The sequence below is a fragment of the Apodemus sylvaticus genome, chromosome 10 (assembly GCF_947179515.1).
Source record: "Apodemus sylvaticus chromosome 10, mApoSyl1.1, whole genome shotgun sequence".
NCBI lineage: Eukaryota > Metazoa > Chordata > Mammalia > Rodentia > Muridae > Apodemus > Apodemus sylvaticus.
The window spans coordinates 90,372,534-90,393,367 of NC_067481.1; the positions used below are offsets into that span (position 1 = coordinate 90,372,534).

General features: G+C 47.0%; 1 protein-coding gene and 1 pseudogene across 1 annotated transcript in view; both read right to left on the reverse strand.

The window, feature by feature from the left end:
* The window catches only part of Slit3 (slit guidance ligand 3), a 595,031-nt gene that overhangs the window by 490,986 nt on the left and 83,211 nt on the right, over positions 1–20,834 (reverse strand). The window lies entirely within an intron of this gene.
* LOC127695720 (uncharacterized) lies at positions 10,953–11,107 on the reverse strand (annotated as a pseudogene).

The window sequence follows — 20,834 nt, forward strand, 5'->3', positions numbered from 1 at the left end:
TGTGAATGTGTGTGTGACTGTGGTTGTGTGAGTGTATGTGTGTGTCTGTGTGACTGTATGTAGGTCTGTGTTTCTGAGTGTGTGTGTGTGTGTGTGTCTGTGTGTGTGTGTGTATACACTGGGGCAGGGAAGGGACACCAAGAATTCCTTTGACCTTAGCACTGTTCTGCAGAGGCTTGTTCTGTTGAGACATTAAGTATGGCACGAACAGTCTGTGGTTAATGTCAAGCCATTTCTACTAGGAAGTAGGAAACAAACACTTTGGGTAGTTATGAGAATGTTTTTCTACTTAAAAATCCCTCAAACAAAGCAAGAAAGCTGGCTCTAAACATGATGACATGCGTATGGGCCAGCACAGATTCCGCATCCTCTCTGGGTTACTCTAGACCCTTCCTTGGAGCCTCAAACCCCTTCAAGCCACACAGGTAGGAAACTGACAGATGTAAATGGAAAGAGAAATACTACAGTTGGCTGATGTCAGAGAGGGCAGGTGCAACTCAGCACAAAATTTCTCAAAGCGTACTGCTTCAAATAATCCTGTTTGAACTCACTGGCCTTTTCTTTTTGTTCTGAGTAAGTTCAAAGCGAGAGGGGGGGGGGGGCGGTGCTGGGCAAAGTCCTGACAGCCGAAGATTCCAACACTCCTAGCCCGCGAGTGACAAACTCCTCCTTCATTCTTGTTCTAAACACTCTTGCCGCAGAAGATCTGTTAATTATGGTGTAAGGCTCTGTGTTTAGCCAGGCATTTAGAGAGATATCTACAAACCTAGCAACAGGGAAAAATAAAGATCTTAAGCCCTCTGAGGCACGAGCCCAAGAATGCGGAGTAATTATCTGTGACCAAATCTCATCTATAACTAATTAGAGTTTTACTTTCTCGAAGCGTTTCCTCCCTGGTCCATGTCCAAGAATTTTTCTTATTATTTTATTCCTAGAAAAGGGAAATACCTGGATATTATTAGAAGTACTTGGATGGGAAAGGAACAGGGCAAGAAGGAGAAAGGGGGATTTTTTGATTGTATTACTACTTTGATGCAATTGGGTCTTCCTTAGATTACTCCCCTTTCTGAGTGTTTTTCCAGCATGGGACGGACTTCTCAACCCCCTGGCTATTGCGTTTGAACAGTCTGAGAGCCCCGCTCACCCCCACCTCTGGTGAGCAGTTCCACATCCCAACCACTGCTTCACGTTCCCATCCAAACTTGTTGGCGTCTCAAACTGAATCCCAGATGTTCACTTAGTGAGAAATAAATGAATGGCCCAAGCCATGGCCTGCACCAGTGATCCCCATAAATAGATTCCAGGTGTGTTAGCTTCGGGACCACCATCCCTCCGACTCTCTTTTACAAAAACACACACCACCACCACCACCACCACCACCACCACCACCACCACATCACCATCACCACATCACCACCATATCACCACCACCACCACAACCATCACCACCACCACATTACCATCACACCACCACCACCACCACCACCACCACCACCACCACCACCACCACCAAAACCAATGCTGTCCAGAAAATAACCCAGCACCATCTCCAGTTGTAAAGCTGGTATACAATGGGCACAGCTGGCTGTCTCCCTTAGATGACATCTTTTCAGTTATGGACAAAAGTAAAGGGCTCTCAAAACATATATATTTGCCTTCAGTGTTCAAAATCATGGTGTTTTTCTGTGTTCCTATAGAAAAATAAAGTTTCTAACCTGTCTTAACTGGCAGCCCAGTCCACTGGTCACCTTAGCTGCCTCTTGTGTTTTCCATTCTCTATCATGTGAATGTCTTTGTCCCTCCGAATTCACACGTTGAAATCCTAACTTCCAAATGTGAAGGTGTTAGAAGGAAGGGGTCTTTGACAGATGGTTCTTCATGAGGGTGAAGTGCTCGTGAATGGCATTTGTGACCTTATAAAAACAGACTGCAAGCACTACCTGCCCTTCCTGCTTTTTGAGGACACAGCTGGATACCACCATCTATGAACAGAGAGCAGCAGGGCCTTGCCAGTCAACTAATCTGCTGCCTACCCTTCAGAATGATGAGAAAGAACTTTCTCTTGTTTGTAAGTCACTCACTGTGCGAAAGGGGTCCACACGGACTAAGACGCTATGCAACACATTTTATCCAGCTCCTGCTTTTCATCTAGCAAACAGTGCAGGAAGTAAATAAGGGCGATGTCAGGCAAAGCCTACATCCCGTTGAAAGAGCAAATCTCAGGCCATGCAACTGCATTCTAAATAAGAAGTCGGGTTGACTGAAACGCCTATCAAGTGTCACGCTCTGAGATGCCAAATCTAAAAGGACTTGCAGTTTGGTTAGAAAGGTAAATAGGTCTGCTAAAGATCAAGGGCACGTGTGATATGTGCTAAGAAGGAGATCCAGAAAGCTGGGGCAAGGAATTTGCACTGCCATGTCCAATCTGTGGCCCACAGGCCCCATCAACCCAAGATAGGCATGGATGGGACCCGATAATGGAGGTGACAACTTTATGTTGTCCAAAAGGACTGGGCACTCCTGATTATTGATAGGCATTTTCTCTCCCTTGGTGATGCAGATACAGGCCAGATCAGAGCAGATGAAATGTAGATAAAGGTAGGTTTATCAGGAGGCAGACCTCGGGTGAGTTCACCGCGATCACAGGCAGAAGTTAGTGAAGTCACACATCCAGGCTAGATCAAGGGGGTTTTATAGAGCTTGGGCACAGAGTGATTATGTGCCAGCTAGGAGCTGGGGTGGTGCTCAGACACAGTAAAAATCTGAGTCCCTGGGTGGGCACTCAAGGGTGGGTTGCCGGAAGCATGGGATGAGGAATGACGATGTGTTAGCTCAGGAGTTTTCTCCAAGCGGATGGTGGGGAGTTTTTCCTGTGCAGGCGGAGTTGGGGGAAGGAGGGCAGATGGAGTTTCCCAGCTTGTACAGGGGATAAGCATGAGTTTTAGCCTAACACCTAATGACTTCATAGAGGAGGAATATTTGCCTAATATCTGGAAAGGAAAGGAGGGATGAACCAAGGACTAGAAAATGGAGACATGTAGGAGAAGTGTGTGGTAAAAAAAAAAATCAAGATGCAATGCTCTAGAGAGAACGCTTTTAATATGAGAGAGGAAGAGGAAGGATACACATGGACTGGAGGATCTTGGAGAACTTGTAACCCTGAATGGAAAGGTCAAGAAATATGAATTACAAATCAAGTTATAAAATCGAGCAATGGCTTGTCCTGTAAAAGTAAAGAAAGAGGGAGGGGCTCACTGGAGGTGAAGGGACATATGAAAGAGCCAATCATTGAAGAACAGGGAAAGGGAAAAGGGCAGGCTCTTCCAGGCTCAGAGGATACTGGGAACAAAGCTATAGCTGGGCGGTGGTGGCGAACGCGTTTAGTTTCAGCACTTGGGAGGCAGAGGCAGGTGGATTTCTGAGTTCGAGGTTAGCCTTGTCTACAGAGTGAGTTCCAGGACAACCAGGGCTATACAGAGAAACCCTGTCTTGAAAAAAACCAAAAACCAAAAATCAACCAAACAAACAAAACAAAGCTATAGTCAAATGATGTTGGATGATTATATACAAAGTAGAGGCCTACCACGCCCTAGAGCGACCAGGCCTGTGATGGCCAACTTTTGTTGCTAACTTGACTCCATCTGGTGTCAACTAAGCCTGAGGAGCTAGATTTGCCTGTGAATGTTCTTCCTTGGATCATTTGAGATGGCAAGACTCATCCTAAATCTAGGCCACACCTCCCAGTCGTAGTCCACATAAAAGGACATAGATCCAGGAATTTTTGCTTTTTTGCCTGCTTGCCCTCACCCTTAAAAGCAAGTCTATCTATCCTGTTGCCTGACCGTTGTAGAAATTTTTAATCGAAATTCACCCTGCCTTTGATCATTCAGTCACCAGATTAAAAACACACAACCTTTATTATTTACACCAAGCCTTAAACAGCACTAGAGCTGGGCAGATATCTACCTTCTATGTTATGAGAATCTACTTTCCTATCCATAACCCTGGGTTTTTATTTACTGTGTTTCATCTGGGCTGCTGCTAATTCCAATTAGCCAGCCCTCGGGGCCATATTTTCTGACTCCTAACCCATGGTGACTTTTTTCCTCCTCACCTTCTCTCCTCCTGGTGGTTCTCCTCTGATCCCCCAGGCCCAGGGACCCTAAAACCTGCCTATGTCTCTTCTGCCCAGCTACTGGCTGTCAACATCTGTATTCACCAATCAGAAATAACTTGGGGGCAAGGTTGCATAGCTCACTTGGGTCTATGTGCAGACTCTCTAGAGTGTGAACTAAAATCTCCAACGACTCTTAGTTCACTAAGAGTAGGGATCAAAATTCTTACCAAGCATCTCCAAGTATTCTTCCCATCTCCTAACCCAGATTCCTCCACAGTTCATCTCATCACGCCCACACCTTCTCATAAGCTGTGACTCTTTGTATCCTCCTCTGGGTTTCTTCCCTGCTTTCTCTTCCAGACCAACAACAATACTTCTTGAATTATAATAGGTGACATCTTCACATCATTCAGAAATCTGTTCAAACTTCCCTTTCTCTAAGAAACTTTCCTTTCCTATCCATTGCAACTACAGGCCCAGCCCCACACTCTCTGACCCACTGCCCTGCTCCCTGGCTACATAAGTTACACATATTACATCCATATATAGATGTATATACATACATATGTACACATGTGTATATGTGTATATATATGTATGTATACGTGTATATATGTGTATGTGTGTGTGTGTGTGTGTGTGAGACATAGTAAAATAAAAGTGAACAATAAGTCAAGCAAGAGATGAACAAGGCTCTAGAAGGCCTTGTCGAGCCAGTGCCGAGAGAGCTAGGCCATGGACACAGAGCCTGCCATGTATCACTTGGAGCAAGTGAGGGAAGTCTGTCTCCTCATCACTTAACGGGAAAGGCACAACATCCAGCAAGTACCAACACGTGGAGCCTCCATCAAAGGGAGAAGACAAAGTATGTAGCTTGCTCCCCAGTCGTGATGGAGACGGTGGGTACCAGTGACTGGTCACAGGAAGGTGCTTTGGAAGGCAGTGGTTATAAAAGGCTACTGAAGAGCCTGAAAAGGATTAGGGGTGCTAAGCAAAGGAGAGTGTAGGAACCTCAAATGAGGAAGCAGGGACAGCCTGGCTGGTCTGGGAACTGGAAAGAGGTTCGTGACATCACAGAGTAGCAATGGAATCCGATAGGGGAAGGGATCCAGTTTCTATGGAAGGAAAAGAGTAGGAATAAGAGGACGGGCCTAAGAGCCTACGCATCACCCAACATCTGATAGGGGGTCCCTGTGGTACTAACGTTGTGGAATGAGGAACATGTGCAGCCAGGGCTTTTCCTTTCGGATAGCCCACCCTATACCCGGATGGACGCGGTCACTTCCTCCAACCTGAATCTGTGCTTCCACATCAGCAGAAGGTTCTTCTCCGTTCTGTGTCATCCCCATTAGCAGTGATTGGAGGTCAGCCTCTTACCGTGTCTTGAAACCATGCCTCTCTTCTCATTCTGGTGCCATGCCTGGTCCTGGCTGCTTCTGCATTGTGCAAATGGCCTCCTCTGGTTTCCTCACCTCTGGTCCCACTCCCCAACCTCTCACTCAGTTCTTAAAGTCATACTTTCAATTAGAGACAGCTCCCTACAATCTAAACCTCATTATGTTATTTTTGTAGTGAAAAATCCTTCAGCAGCTCCCTCAAACTCTAGGATCTGCAAGTTCTATGCCACATGCTCTCTGCTCTAAGCCCTGGAAAACCCCACCCTGCACACGAACTTATTCTGCCTTATCCTTTCTCTGAGTTTGCAAATGTTCCTATGTCTGGAATGTTTTCTTCTCTTCCAATTCATTCACTTCTGTGCACCAGTTAGGTCTTGGTTGAAAGGACACCTTATGTAAAATGGTCACTGGACTCTTCCTCTCGGCTCTCTGTATGTGGTCATTTTTTTAAAACTTTATTGCTATTGCCAGCAAACATTTTCTATAACGAGAGCCAGACGGTAATCACTTTAGGCATTGCCGGCTCTCCGCTGTCAGTCACAACTGCTCCGCTCTGCCTGTGAAGCATAAAAGCAGCCATAGACAATACATAAATGTGCATGGAGGAGTTAGGATAAAACTTTATTTAAACAGCACACAGCATGCTGGGTTTGTCTCCCAGGCTGCAGTTTGCCATTTCCAGCTCTCCGCCATCTCTGTGTATAGAGCGCCTGTCCACCAATGGCACTTGAGCAAGGGAGGGAAGGTTGAACGAGTGTGAATGGATGAACGGTAGAAACACCAAGCTCCTCCTGTTTGACAACTCCCAGGCTCACATTCATGTACAAGAAACTATCTTTTCTTGTTCTCTCACATCTAAATACTGAAAATAATAACCATATTTGTTGAGTCCTGGTCTTAAAGGCATTATAATCCTTAACCTATTTTGCTTTTAAAATGGATGGACATGAGGTTTATAATATTAATTGAAGTCATATAATCAGAGAAAGGAAACAAAATACATGTTGCATGTTCTCTCTTAAGTATTGAACTTGTGTGTGTGTGTGTGTGTGTTCATATTTATAAACTAGTTGTATTCAAGCTTCCGAATATCACGACCCATTAATACAGTTCCTCATGTTGTGGTGAACCCCCCCAGCCATGAAATAATGTAAATGCCCGTGTCTTCCCATGGCCTTAGGCCACCGCCACCCAAAGTGACCAAGTCCCATAGGCTGAGAATAGCTGATTAAACAAATGTGCATGTGGGTTCACTATAACACTGAAGAGACGTCAGCGAGAAAGGGTGGCCAGAGGGTGATTAGAGGAGATGGATGCAGGTGATGGTCCTGAGTTATGAACATGGAGAAGAAACTTACTGTTGCTCCAGTTCTAGCTAGTATCTAGTTCTAATTCCATCATAGATTTTCTTGTGATGAATAAGTACATAAAACACATTTGATACTAAGAGTATAAAACTCATGTAAAACTCTGCAGCTTCTGTCCCGAATGCTTACTCTATATGGAAGTTTGTTCCATTGTATGGACTTTGGGTTAGGTTCATTTTGGTGTGTAGTATTTTTACCTATTTTCAGAGCTTTTTAATAATATAGTTTATTTTAAATATCTGATCAAAATGAGGGGAGGAAAGGAGCTACAAACTATTATTGTTCCTAGTTTACACAGGAAGAGACCTCAGAGATCTTCCTCGCAGGTGGGCTTGAGCCGTGCCTTAGAGCCGTGGCTCTCAACCTGTGGGGTACGACCCTCTTGGAAAACCCATATCTCCAAAGACATTATTTACATCATCATCCATAATAGTAGATTACAGTTATGAAGTAGCAATGAAATAATTTTATTGTTGGAGGTCATCACAACAGGAGAAACTACTGAAGGGCCATAGCATTAGAAAGGTTGAGAGCCACTGCCCTAGAGGCATATCAGGTGCTTAGAACTAGCTCCTTGGCTGGGCTGCTCCCCAGGCCTTCATGCCTAGCCTTTCCTAGCTTGGCCCATGAGCCAGGACCCCAGGCTGGGGTAGAACACCTATGCAAGCCTGCTTTACTCACCCTGGAGACCCGCCCATCTCCAGGGTGATGCTGCACCCTCTGTCCACTAGGTTCATTTTTGCCTCGGTCCCCACTCACCCTCTGAGTTCCACCACACCACTTCTTCCTTCTCACCCCAACGCCTCAAGCAGGGGCAGCTCTACCCGGCTGCCCAGGTGAGGTGCAGAGCGTGCTCCCCGAAGTTGATCTAGTGAGGGACAGGGCCAGTTTCCCCACTCTCCGCAATCTCAGAACCCCAGGGCCAACTCTTCTGCATGCCATGGATGGCAAGGGACTGGGGTGTGTGTGTGGGTCTCTCCCTTGGAGTGCCACTGCCCAGCAGACAAGTGGCAAGACTGGCTGTCCTGTGCTCATGCCCTTAGGGCTAGCTCACCTGTAACCCCCTCATCCCCACATCAGGAGCCAGCCCTGAGGACTTGAGAATGGAAAAGCCAACCCTCTAAGGAAGTTCTGATACCAGAAAGCCTCATCCCAAAAGTCAGTGAACAATAGACTGTAACCAAAAGTTTCAAAGCGTGAGAAAAATCTGACGGAGGAGTGATGCTTTGACGGAAGCAGTAGCAGGCTCAGAGGCCTTCCGACAGAGATTTAGCCAATTATAGAAAACACTTCCGTTGGCCCGAAAGCTGGCCATTGAATCAGCCTTGGGGTAGAGAAGGCTGTAACGCTAACCCCCAAAGGGCCGCTCTTCACTCCAAGGCCGGATTTCATCTTTAATTCGTAGATGGTTATCTGAAGTTTGCTACCGAGAGGGTGGGAGGGCTCCCAACAAAAGCAGATCTGTTGCTGAGGCGCTGGAAGCAGCTGTGGTCTGAACCTGTCCTTTCCCCTTTCTGTCACATGGTCTGGCCCTTGTAGCCTGAACTCCAAGCCCACTGAAGCTCCCTGAGAAGGTCTACATGTGACTTACTTGTGTGACTGAGTTCTGCTGTGGCGAGAGTTGTGGCTTGGTCATTAGTAGCTTCTTAACCATCTATGCATGTTGTGTTTCAGATAAAAGATAAACAACCTGAGCCGCCTTCACCTGCGTGTGAGTCCAGCTACGAAAACACATGGAAACTATCCATGGAGACCCCAGGTTCGATCTGCAGCAAGGCCACATAGTTATTCTTCGCTAAATTAACATCTGGATTTCATTCTTTAGTGACAACTCATTTGGACAAGACTTTGAGTAGGGTTTTTTGGGGGGGGGGGGCGGTGAGCCCAGGGTATAAAGGAAACTGGTAGGGGGACAAGCTCGTTGTAAACAAGAAGATATCTGTTTCTTTTTATTAAAAGACCATAGGTCTCTGAGGAATGCACGTACTGCCCACTTGTAAGCAGAGAGAAGAGCCTGGAGAGGACACACAAAGCCATGTGCAGCTCATAGCGGGACTGCCTGGTAATTCCGGGCTCAAGCTTGTGGCAGAAAGATTGGGACATCAAGAGTCACCTGGAAAGTTGATGTTGGAATTTTACAGGGGTGCAGGAGAATAAGACCCCAGACCTTCAATGCTACAGCTGTGGGGGAGAACTGGGGGCCTAGCTGCCTGGAGAACCCAGAAACAGTATAACTTAAAATAATAATAATAATAATAATAATAATAATAATAATAATAATAATAAAAATAAAATAATAATAATAAAAATAAATAATCAACCTTTTATCTGTTCTTTGTGAGTTTTGCATCATGTACCCAACCTCTCTCATCTCCCCCTCCCCTCATACCCACCCTCTACCCTTGCGACATCCTCCCAAGCAGAGAACAGAGAAAAACTAAAAATCTCACTGTGGAAGCTTGTGTCACACGGTGTGCCCCACAGGATACACGTTTTTTCCATGCTTTTTAAATTTTCAGTTGTAAATGTTCATTGCAATGGTTTGTTAGTCTCGTATGAGGCCTCAGGCTTCTGCTCCTCTATCAATACTGGAACCTCGCCGAGGCTTCTCTCAGACACCCTGTTGCTGCCCTGTGTCATGGAGACCCTGCAGTGTTGGATTCCTAGAACCAGCCCTTCCTGCACTCCAGGAATTCACTGATGGGCTAGATGTTGGGATGGGACAGTTCAAAGCCCTGGATCTGGGCCTGAGAGGCATCTGAGATGGCCAGCCTGACTTTCCTGTGTTCGTGCCCTTGAGGCAGGTTCACCAGCAACTCCCATCCCCCACACCACAAGCAGAGGCAGCTCTACCCTGATGCCCAGGTGAGGTACAGAACCTGCTCCTCCCATCCCCCAAGTTGCATTTACTGAGGGGCATGGCCTCTCCCACTCTCATCAATCTCAGGACCCCAGGGCCAGCTCTTCTGCCCGTCACAGATGGCAAGGGATGGGGGTGGGGTGGGGACAGGTCTCTCCCTTGTAATGCCACGGCCCAGCAGATGCTCCTGCCATCAGGGCCAGCTCTCTCAAATGCTGCAGACAGGCCAGTTCTCCCACTCTATAACTTTGTCAGGGGCCCGCTATCCTGCAGGCAACTAGTGGAGAAGAGGTAGGGGAGGGGATCTTTCCCTGGCTGCCACCACCACATGGCAGACAACAGGCAGGGCTGGCTCTCCAATGCTCACGCCCTCAGGCCAACTCACTGGAAATGTCTGCTATGCATGGGGCTCTGCTCTTCCAAGCACTATAGCTGGCTAGGGGTGGGATCAGCTCTCCTGTTCTCCTGCCTCTGGGTCTAGCTCTCCCATGATGCCTAGGTGATGGGTGGGGCCAATTCTGTACAGCCCTCAGACCTCAAAGGTGTTCCTGGTGGCAGCCTAAACCAATGATGTTCACCTGGCATTTGGTGGTAACAGACCCCTGCTGCTGCAGGTCCATGATCCCGGAAATGGCCCTCAATGGCAGCATAGGCCCAGGACCCCACCACGGTCCCAGGAGGCATCACTGGCTACTCACATCCGGCTGTTCCTCACTACACTTCTGCCTCTCTTCATTGTGCCCACATCCTTCTAGTTCTCCACCCCTTACTTGATGCTCTTAGTGGTGCTCAGGGTTTCTGAGTGTCTGGGGTTGTCTCAGGAGTGGTTTCAGGAGTGTTACGCCCTGCTTGTGCATTATGGACGGGGGTCATAGCGGACATGGTCTGCACATGCCCCCCAGGCCTTAGAAGCAGGGGACTAGTCACCTCAGGCTAGCTTCACATCTGGGGCCCCATGGTGCCTGGCTGGTGGTTGTCTCAGGATTGCTCCTCACCCAGTCTGCCCAAGCAGACGCTTGTGATGGTTGTCCGCCTCAGGCTGACTCTTGCTGGAACCTGTGGTCACAGGCAGGATTCTTCTAGTCTCTGGCTTGCTCCCTATCTTGGGAGAGCTTGCCTAATGACAGACTAGAGGTGGTCTTAAGTTAGCTCCCTGTCTGGGCCCCCTGGGGCTGGACTGCTGGTCATCTCAGGCTTGCTTTTTTACAGGAAGTGTTAGGTTACTAACCATTCATAGTTTCATGGTTAGTAACCATTCATAGTTTCATTCATAGAGGCACAGCATGGACATCGCCTCACTTCGTTCTGCCACCTATTGACACAAATGTGACACAGCAGCCACATGAACAATACCTCCAGGGGCAGGACGTTTACTTTTTTTTCTCTCTAAAGAACAAAGCGCACCCCAAACAGCCTCTGCTTGCCGAAGGCACTACACAAGTTTACAGAATGAATGGATCTGGGAATAAAGCAGGGTCTGGAAGGTGGGGTTGGCGGCTACTGAGGGCAAAGCTCATTCAGAATAAAACCACATCACCCAGAGTCAGGGAAATGGGAAGATGACCAGCTGAGCCAAGGTGTGTGTGTGTGTGTGTGTGTGTGTGTGTGTGTGTGTGTTGTGGTGGGTGTGGGGGGTGTGGGGGGTGTGGGGTAGTAAAGGATGCTTAAAGCAAAAGAGCCATGATCCCTTACAGGGGATAGAAGGAAGGAATGTTCCGGTGTCCCGCTCTTCAGCAAAGCACTTTGTAAAGAAGTGACACTTCGGCCTGGTGTCCCACAGCCATGCCTGCTCCAAGTCTACCTAATGCATAATGCAATGGGAAATGCTTTAAAAGGTTCAGCAAGCAGAGAAGGAGCAGAGGCGTGGCGCTGCCTCCGGACTGACGTGGAGGTCCATTCTACCACAGGCCATTTGCATGCGCTCTGTGCGTATGCCCGCACGCCTTTATACAATGTTTTTAATACCGGCCTCGCTACCTCAGGGACGTCCTCCCCGACCAGCACTCCGACCACGTCAAATCAAACCCAGGATGGCTTTTGGCAGCTAGGCCTCCCCACATGGTGCTTGTTACAGCTGCTATTTTCCATTCATTCCTTTGGACTCTTTGATCAACAACCCTCTGCACTGCCCAATACACTATGCACTGACCACATGTGGCTACTTAAGTTAACTCAAGTGAAATAAAATCTCTAATTCATCCCTTTGGCTATGCTGGCCACATCTTCAGCCCCTCAATAGCTACACATGGTGAGTGGCAATTATACTCGACACCCCACCCCCTAAGTGCAGAAGGTCCTGTCAGACCGTGTTGCACTCAGTAAAGACAAAATGGTCAAATGAATGGATCAGGAGACTGATCCTGTTTCCTGTGGTGAAGGAAGTCTTATTAGTGCGAGCAAAGCAACGTGAGTCAGTACTACACAAGAGTCTCCTAGAACAGAATTATCCTCGTCTGTGAGACTTGTGATGGTTGAGTAGAAGAGGCAATATTTATGTTGGGCTTTGAAGACTGGATAGGAGTTTGGCAGCAGAGAAGTACAGTGTTAAAAATAGAACAGCCCCTGAGCAGTGCCATGGTTGCAGCGAAGAGCGCTGTCCTAGTTTCTCATTCATTGCTCTGACAGAATAAGTTGGCAAAAAATAACTTGAAGGGACAACGTGTCCATTTGGCTTTCAAAACCAGGCTACAGTCCATCAGGGGCGGCAGTTAAGGCAGGATCCTGAGAACAAATCTAGAGTGAAGAGCAGATGGAGAATGAACGCTTCCTGTTCAGCCTCCTTTGCTGTTCTTGTACAGCGTAAGATACAGTGCTAGGGAATGACGCCACCCACAGTGGGCCTTCCAACATCAAACAGTGTAATCAAGACAACTCCCCTTCAATATGCCCTCCTTACGCCATCCTAACCTAAACAATCCTTCATTGAGAATCACTTCCCAGGCACCTCAACTTTGTGTCCAATTGACAGTTAAAACCAACCAGCACACATGCCATTGAGGGGGAATCAATGCATCATCATGAATGCCATGAAAATGGACCAGAGGAAGACTTTGGATGGCAAGATAAGGTAGCTGGATGTAACTCACCTGCAACTTCAGGGAAGAATATTGCATACCTGCCATTGACCGATGCTATGAGGCCCCATCTCACATGTGTGACACCCCTGGGGTGTGACTCCTGCAATTATCCTCATTTTATAAATAAAAGCACAGGTTTCTATGGGTCATGTGGGGTTGAGAGAGCTGAGTAAGCCACCACAAAGCCACACAGCCAAGAAGTGGTAATGCTGTGGTCAGTGGCACGGCGCTCTGCAGGCAAACGGAACACAGTTGGCCTGGGCCACCAGCCCTCAGCACAGCACGGGCTGGAGCTAATAAAGGTAGGCGAGGCACTAGTGTTTGCTTTGAGGAGAAGCCCTGAGCTGCAGAGAAGATGGAGGAAAAGGAGAGAGGCAGCAATGTGGAGGGTTAGGCTCAGGACACTATAAGACTAGAGTGACTTCAGGTTCAGAATGGAGGCCAAGTGAACTCTGGGGTGACCTTGAGCCAGTCTCTGACTCTGTGTGCCAAGTCTGACCAGCGCTCTTTTGCTCGATAGTGGTAAGGGCTTAGACAATTCTTGTAACAGCGATCATATAGATACTAACAGAGGTTATTAAGAGGCTCGTAGAGCTTGGCCTCTTTCTTTAGGTTTTAGGAAGTCATGATGTCAGACATACTATAGTCTGAACCCTGTTAGGACTAGACATCAAAAGGAAGGCTGCAGTTAAGAAAGGAACAAAGGTTCCTGGAAAGCTCTAGAAGGGATTGGAAAGGTAAATGATACAGTAATCAAAGATAGGCAATGCAGGGAAGAAAGGTTTGGTTGACACCAGAATTCTCAGCTAGAAAGCCATCTGAGAGTATGAAGAGTAGGGAGGCAGAGCTACCCTGGCGACTGCAGAGGAAGACAGGGGGCTGAGCTGCCAAAACTTTCAAAGCCAGACCAGCCACATCATGGAGTGCTCCCCCACCCCCACCACTATTGAAGGCTCAACTCTCCAGCTACTGAGGAGCTCATGTGGCATGGCTGCCGGGTGGCTGCGGATAGGCTCACACCTTAGCCCCAACCAAACAGGCAGACAGCTGCTAACCAAGCCAGCCAGAGCGGTTCAGTTTCCTGGGATACAGTTCTGTCAGTCGGAACTAGACCTGGAGACCAGCAGCATCAGCACTGTGCAGGAGAGTGTGGGAAGTGCGAGATGGACTGGAGAGACAGCTCTATCAGTCAAGTCCTTACCTTGCAAGCCTAGGGGCCTGAAACCAATCCCCAGAATTCAAGTGAAAGGGAGGGGGTGGGATGGCTCAGTGGTGTGTGCCTGTAGTTCCAGTGCTGAGAGAGGAGGAGAAGGGGGTGAGGGAGGGGAAGGGAGGGAGAGGGGGAGGGGAGGGAGAAGGAGAAGGAGGGAGAATCCACAAAATTCACTGGCCTAAGAGCCTAAGCTAATCTAGCCTACATGGTGACATGGCAAATTCCAAGCTAGTAAGAGATCTTGTGTGATATAAAGAAAGGAAGAAGGAAGTGTGCATGTGCGTGCGTGCGAGCGTGCATGCATGCGTGCGAGTGAGCATGCATGTGAGACTTGGAGTTGTCCTCTGTTCTCCATGGGCAAGCACATACACACATACACTCAGGCTGTGTCTCATATGCACTGGATCTGTCTGTCAACCACATCTCCAGGTGACTCATGTGAACATTTGGGCTTTGGGTTAGAGCCGCCGCAGACAGACTGCTTAGTTCCGGTTGTGCGTTTACTGGTGCGTTTACTCAGGCAATGATTGAACCTTTCTAGGCCCCCATTCTTCATCTGGGTAACTGGGAAGGAAGGGAGCTACTGCGCTGGGCAGTTCTGAGGCGTCCTTGTGCATATGGAAACGGTTAACACTGCTGTGCAGCTGCTAAGTGTTGAGTTGATGCTAGTGATGGTTATTGAAAACGTGACGCTCAAGGCCAGAGGCAGAATAACGGTCCACTTGGCTACTCTTTAGGTGACACGCCACTCATGAAGGGATGAAATCGGTAAAAATTAAGAGGAGAGGAGGCTTCCGCTAATGCAGGATCTTCCCTGGGTACAAAGATTTATCTCTCGATGCCTTGGAGACTCCAGCCCTCCAAGCACCAGAACTACATCTGGCCCACCTCATGGACTGCAGCTCAGGACAGTGAGATTAGGCCCAGAGCCAACGTCAATAGTGAAACAGGCTCCAATCACTCTTCCGATAAGATCAGCAAACACAAGGGCTGCAGCCTTAGGGCTTATTCCCTGGGGACAGGGGCATTAAGGAAAAGTGTCTCTGCAGGCTTTCCTGGCAGGGGCTCAGGACCAGAAGAACCTGGAAAGAAAGACCACCCCGGAGAACCGCTGACCCCGATCCCCAGCAGAGGTGCTGGCACCAGCTTATCACACACACAGCAGAGACCCAGGAGCAGGGGCAGCAGGACTCTGGGGGAGCCTCCCACACCAAGGCACTAGCTCCCTGATTTACAAGTTCTAGCTGACTAAATCCTCCCCACCTCCATACAAGGTCCAGACCCCATCAGTTCATCAATAGCGAAGAAAAGCCAAGGCTTTGAGAGCAGAAGGTACTGCCCGCATTCATAATGCTACTTAATGGCATATACAATGTCTCTCCCTACATCTGGGTCTTTCTTTTTCCTATTGGATATTTTCTTTATTTTCCTATTGGATATTTTCTTTATTTACATTTCAAATGTTTCCCCTCCCTTTCCAGGTCTCCCCCACGGAAACCCCCATCTCATCCCCCTTCCCCCAGCCTCTATAAGGGTGCTCCTCCACCCTTCACCCACTCCCGTCTTCCCGCCCTGGCATTCCCCTACACTGGGGCATCAAACACCCTCAGGTCCAAGGGTCTCTCCTCCCACTAATATCCTCTGCCACATATGCGGCTGGAGCCTTGGGTTCCTCAATGTGTACTCTTTGGTTGGTGGTCCAGTCCCTGGGAGGGCCTTGGGGGGGCAGGAAGGTGGGGGGCAGGGGGGTCTGGCCGTTTGACACTGTTGCTCCCTCTATGGGGCTGCAACCCCCTCAGCTCCTTCAGTCCCTTTTCCAACTCCTCCATCAGGAACCCCGCACTCAGTCCAATGGTTGACTGGGAACTCCACCTCTGTATTTGTCAGGTTCTGGCAGAGCTTTTCAGGAGACAGCCATATCAGACTCCTGTCAGTAAGCACTTCCCAGCATCCACGATAGCGTCCGGGATTTGGTGATTGTATATGGGAGAGCTAATACCCACCTACCCATGATTGCGTACTGTGTGTGTTCTTCTGTGACTCTCACTCAGGATATTTTCAAGTTTCATCCACTTGACTATGAATTTCATGAGTTTATTGTTTTAATAGCTGAGTAGTACTCCATTGTGTAAATGTATCAAATTTTCTGTATCCATTCCTCTGTTGAGGGACATCTGGGTTCTTTCCAACTTCTGGCTTTTATAAATAAGGCGCTATGAACATAGTGGAGCATGTGTCCTTATTACATGTTGAGGCATCTTTTGGATATGTGCTCAGGAGTGGTATAGCTGGGTACTCAGCTAGTGCTATGTCCAATTTTCTGAGAAACCACCAGACTGATTTCCAGAGTAGTTGTACCAGCTTGCAATCTCACCAGCAATGGAGGAATGTTCTACTTTCTCCACATCCTTGTCAGCATCTAATGTCGCCTGGGTTTTTCATCTTAGCCATTTTGACTGGTATGAGGTGGAATCTCAGGGCTGTTTTGGATTGCATTTCCCTGATGACTAAGGATGTTGATCATTTCTTTAAGTGCTTCTTGGCCATTCACATTTCCTCAGTTGAGAATTCTCTGTTTAGCTCTGTTTCCCATTTTTAATAGGGTTACTTGGTTCTCTGGAGCCTAACTTCTCGAGTTCTTTGTATATATTGGATATTAGCCCTCTATCGGATGTAGGATTGGTAAAGATTTTTTTCCCCAATTTGTTGGTTGCCATTTTGTCCTATGAACAGTTTTCTTTGCCTTACAGAAGCTTTACAATTTTATGAGGTCCCATTTGTTGATTCTTCATCTTAGAGCATAAGCCACTGGTGTTATGTTCAAGAACTTTTCCCCAGTGCCCATGTGTTTGAGGCTCTTCCCCACTTTCTCTTTATTAGATTCAGTGTATCTGGTTTTAGGTGGAGGTTCATGATCCACATGGACTTGAACTTTGTACAGGGAGATAATGGATCAATTTGCATTCTTCTACATGTTGACTGACAGACAGTTGAAACAGCACCATTTGTTGAAAAGCCTATATTTTTTTCCACTAGATGGTTTTAGCTCCTTTGTCAAAGATCAAGTGACCATAGATGTATGGGTTCATTTCTGGGTCTTTGTATTCCCGCCTGTCTCTGTACCAATACCATACAGTTTTTTTTTTTTAAATCACTATTGCTCTGTAGTACAGCTTGAGGTCAGGGATGGTGATTCTTCCAGAAGTTCTTTTATTGTTGAGAATAGTTTTTGCTATCCTGGGTTTTTTGTTATTCCAAATGAATTTGAGAATTGCTCTTTCTAAGTCTATGAATAATTGAGTAATACCAATACTCTTCAAACTATTCCACAAAATAGAAACAGAAGGAACACTACCCAATTTGTTCTATGAAGTAACAGTTATGCTAATACCAAAACCACACAAAGACCCAACAAAGAAAGAGAACTTCAGACCAATTTCCCTTATGAATATTGATGCAAAAATACAATAAAATTCATGAAATCTGAATCCAAGAACACATCAAGACAATCATTCACCATGATCAAGTAGGCTTTATCCCAGGGATGCAGGGATGGTTTAATATACAGAAATTCATCAATATAATCCACTAAATAAACAAACTCAAAGAAAAAACCACACAATCATTTCATTAGATACTTAAAAAAGCATTTGACAAAATTCAGCATCCCTTCATGTTATAAGTCTTAAAAAGATCAGGAATTCAAGGCCCATACCTAAACATAGTAAAAGCAATATACAGCACACCGGTAGCCAACATCAAACTAAATGGAGAGAAACTTGAAGCAATCCACTAAAATCAGGGACTAGACAAGGATGCCCTCTCTGACTCTATCTATTTAGTATAATACTTGAAGTTCTAGCTAGAGCAATTAGACTTCAAAAGGAGGTCAACAGGATACAAATTGGAAAGAAAGAAGTCAAAATATTACTATTTGCAGATGATATGATAGTATACTTAAGTGACCCCAAAAAATTCCATCAGAGAATTCCTACATCTGATAAACAACTTCAGCAAAGTGGCCAGATATAAAATTAACTCAAACAAATCAATAGCCTTCTTATACTCAAAGGATAAATGGGGCTGAGGAAAAAAAAATAGGGAAACAACACCCTTCACAATAGTCACAAACAATGTAAATTATCTTGGTGTGACCTCTAATGAAACAAGTGAAAGTTCTGTATGACAAGAACTCCAAGTCTCTAAAGAAAGAAATCAAAGATCTCAGAAGATAGAAAGATCTCCCATGCTCATGGATTGGCAGGACTAGTATAGTCCTGCCAATGTCCATCTTGTTGAAAGCAATCTACAAATTTGATGCATTCCTCACCAAAATTCCTACATCTGTATCGTGATGACCAAGATCTCTTGTCAAATGGCTGGCTTGTGTGGAAGGGTCACCTGTGCTGCCCAGAGAAGACTGAGGGAGGATGAGCTTTTATGGTGGGATTCCTGGGCTTACTCAGTGGCTTCTCAATGAGACGACAGTTTATCACTGTGTTATGACAGTATCACACACAGGCATTGGCCAACAACAGTGCACTGTGAGAGCTGCTTGTTTTCTGTGTGGTTTCTTCTCCTCCACGCTGAGAGCCTTCTGGGACCCTGACATGTCCCTGGCTATTTCCCCTCAGTGTTCTGCTCCGTGTGCATCAGGCATAGGAGCTCCCATTCCAATGGTCCAAGCAAATGCCCTGCAGAGATCGCAGCCAGCCCTTGTCACCTAACGTGTCTCAGCAGCATCCTCACCGACGCTGTACCTCTCCTGATGTGGGCATTCGGCTCCCAGCGCTGTGGAGGGATGCTCACTTTCGTGGATACACCTGTGCCCTGTGTGGCCAGCAGTCCCATGAGGGCCACACAAAAGGGATGATTACTAAATTCAACCCAGTATAAACCAGTCCTCCTCACTACAGACCAGGTCCTAAACGAAGGCAAGGAAAGTCGTAAATTGGAGGTTTATTTAACTCTCTCTCTCTCTCTCTCTCTCTCTCTCTCTCTCTCAAAGAAGAGTCTCAAAGTGTTTAAAGCATCCTGGATCCTGAACAAGCACTAGGGGTGGGGGATGGGAAATGTATTTTTCGGCTGTGGGACCTTCCTACTTTCTTCAACCCCACCAAAATCATGATTATCCTCTACGCTTGTGGCCGAGGCTGACAGTGATTGAAGGATGATCTATCCATCCTTCTCCCTTCATCCTTTCTTATTCACAGGCTCCCTCTCCCTTCTCTTTCTTCAGCCCCTCTTCCTCTTCCTCCCAGACCTGTCCCTCTCCTTCTTTTCTCTAGTTTGTATTAAGAAAACACCCTCTAAAGCACATAAAAGAAAAGAGCTAGGGTATAATCCGAAAGGAGAACCAGGACCCAGATAAGTAAATGGTAGTTTCACACCTCTTACTGACTTCTAATCCTTGCCGGCCTTGCACCATGAATAGGCAATACGCTCTCCTTCTCAACTTGCACGGTAGTCAACAGGGACAATTAAAAACACACATACTCGGTGAGAGAAATATGACTTGTCACCTCCCAACTCCAAGCTAGCCCTTCAAATCAATTGGGTTCTCTAGAGCATGGCACAGGTATCAAATAACATGCCACGGCGTCCTTCAGGACAGACACAGTGGCCCTTTCTCAACTCTACCAGACCCATGGTCTCCCTTCTACTCTCTGTGCCTGTATCAACTCCTGCTCCCACCTCTCAGTCTGGCTTTAAACACTGGTCTGGCTTCTAGTGAGAATGGATGTTGGCCCTGATGCACGTCCCCTTAGGCTTGTTCTTAATAGAGGAGGCTGTAATCCCCAGAACAAGTGCTCTTGCCCAAGGCACTGCAAGGGGCCAGGATTTCAGCCAGTGCTTTCTCCCTGTGCTAGCTGGTGGCTTCCTTATGTAATCAAACTTAAGCTCTTGTAAAAGTCTTAAGGGCAGAAGCAAATCACACAGTCCAGGTTCCACACAGACCTGGCCCACGCTATGACAACTCGGAGTGAATATGGCTAGGACAACTAGCACGTCCCCTCTGATCAGGCTGTTTTGTTTATATACTTCTTCCCATTCAACAGGCTGCCATTCTGTGAGCACCAATAAACCAGGCGGAGTCGTGGATACAATGTATCACTGTTCAGCACTGCCAGAATTGGGACGTAAAGACCACTTAACTCAGCAAAATCAGGGAGCCCACAAATTATCACCACAGAGATGCCAAGGGCACGTTCAGCTATTGACTACACTCAACAGCATTATACATCTGAATGGGTTTAAGACTCCTCAGAGGGGTGCACTGGGGTTTGATGACTGCTTCTATTGCAGGCACCGGTGGCCACTAACACTCTCTCTTCTAGGACTGTGGCATATTAAATCAACAGTCCCGTGCCTTCAGATTCTTTTCTAGCTCTATGGCTTCTTAGGCCTCGACCTACCAGCTCCCAGTGACACATCTGCATTTTTTGCCATGTCTCGGGTTTCTCCCTCTCAAGGATAATGCAGAGTGGGGTGTGCACAGTTCAGTGGGAAGCTATTTCTTTCTTCATATCTTCTGCTCACACAGAGAGTCAAGGTTGTAGGGACGTGTGTTCTATCTTAATGTTACTATGGTGCGCACTACGAGACTACTGGAAGTACACAAGGACATGTGCGAGAGTGATTTCATTAAAAGTCCATTATGACTCGGCTGTGTGTTGAGCCAAGCAAGCTAATGACCAGGTATTGTCAGATACTCAAAGACTCTTGGCTTACGTCCCTGGATAATAAGCTGACTTGCTTCTGGGGGAATGCATGTTTAAGTACACTTAGGATGGCAGTATCAG